This window comes from Branchiostoma floridae, chromosome 8 (assembly GCF_000003815.2).
Source record: "Branchiostoma floridae strain S238N-H82 chromosome 8, Bfl_VNyyK, whole genome shotgun sequence".
Classification (NCBI taxonomy): domain Eukaryota; kingdom Metazoa; phylum Chordata; class Leptocardii; order Amphioxiformes; family Branchiostomatidae; genus Branchiostoma; species Branchiostoma floridae.
The window spans coordinates 1,047,832-1,049,480 of record NC_049986.1 but is presented as its reverse complement, the minus strand read 5'-3'; positions in this window follow the sequence as shown (position 1 = coordinate 1,049,480).

Below are 1,649 nucleotides of genomic sequence, written 5' to 3'. Positions count from 1 at the left end.
TTTCTTGATTCAGGTTTAACTAAACATTGTGTTGGTTTCTTAAAACTCTTATGGTATCCTCTCATATGATATATCCAATGGTGTAAAAAGCGTCTTGGTCAGATTCTGAGAATAGCCGTTCATCGTCACTTTTCAAACGTAAAAATCATAGAGAGCAACGCTTGCAACAAATGTCAACATGTTATCAAAACACTAATAAGCTGCGTTTTCCCATTTAACAGTGTTTTGTGCATGGCTGGTACCTTGGTGTGGACATGCAGCTGTACGTTACACTTACAGGGCTGCTTCTATTACTCTACAGGTAAGTGACCTGATGTCAAAAATTGCTGACTGCACTTTTCACTTACTAAACTAGCCTACTTGACTGCCTTAAGCTAAGGTCATGCACGCCGTACGTGCAAATTCGTGCTGTATACGTGCCAAAACGTGTGCAATGTTTTGGGATTCGTAAGTGGTAAGCACCGCCTCCGTACGAACTTGTACGGAATCCTACGGATTTTTGAGCACGCAGACACACCGTAGAACTTAACGTGCAGGCAAAACTTTACGTGCCATCGGGCTGCGATCCGCCCCCGTACGTGCCAGTACGGGCGACGCGCCTGCCCTGTACAGCCCGAACGCTTTCAAAAAATACGTGGCGGATGTGGCACTCTTTGATGTGAATCTCTGATGGAAAGGGAAGTAATGAAAACAAATCCTCTTCAAAAGAACCGTTGTGAAACATAACGTTAACATGAAAACAGCAAAAGGACACTATATCACGGAACAGTACTGGCTACTGAAAGCGCAACCTTTACGATTTTTTTTTGCCCTTTAGGTATCCAAAAGTCGGAGTCGCAGTTGCCTGTATTTTGATCGGATCCTCTTGGCTTCTGCATGGAGTTTTGTACTATTTCATGGTTGAGTAAGTATTTTTGATACTTCAAATTATACGTATACGCACATAACATATTCATAACTTGTCCATATACATGTATAATGCATCTAGTATACATAAACGTTTCCTCTTTCAAATGAAACGTTACTATTTACTAGAATATAAAATTAATAATGATGCAAACTATAACGTGTGCTTCTTTTTCTGCAGTGTGTATGGTGTAACATACGGACACTCGACCTACCGATGGTCGTTCACCAGGATGGCCCCATACATCATCGGCATACTGCTGGGCTATCTTCTCTTCAGGACCGACAGGAAAGTCCCGGACACTCCTAATACAAGGGTACATTTGCACATGATTGCGTAGACTACGGTATATTTACTTATTTCCCCCGACATACATTATATATATACAACACTATACCTATACATGTATGACAGGGTAGTACTAGCGTACGGTTAATACTAGAGATTTGACAGAATCGCTGATTCTATCGGTAGAGATCCCGATAGGGAGTTTGTCAACACAGACTCTCATAAGGATGTGTTAAAGTATGTATGCATCGATATGTCTACATGTATATGATATTATACTTGAATATGTATATATTATAATATATGTGTAGTCACCATTCGAGAACATGCAATGCAATTGCGTTACTAGTATTTCACACAAGTAATATCTGCCGGTTATCATATTTCCCTTTTAATAACTTAATTGTATGTAGGAATGTCTCTGTTGAAGTTTATGTTACCGTGAATCATGCTG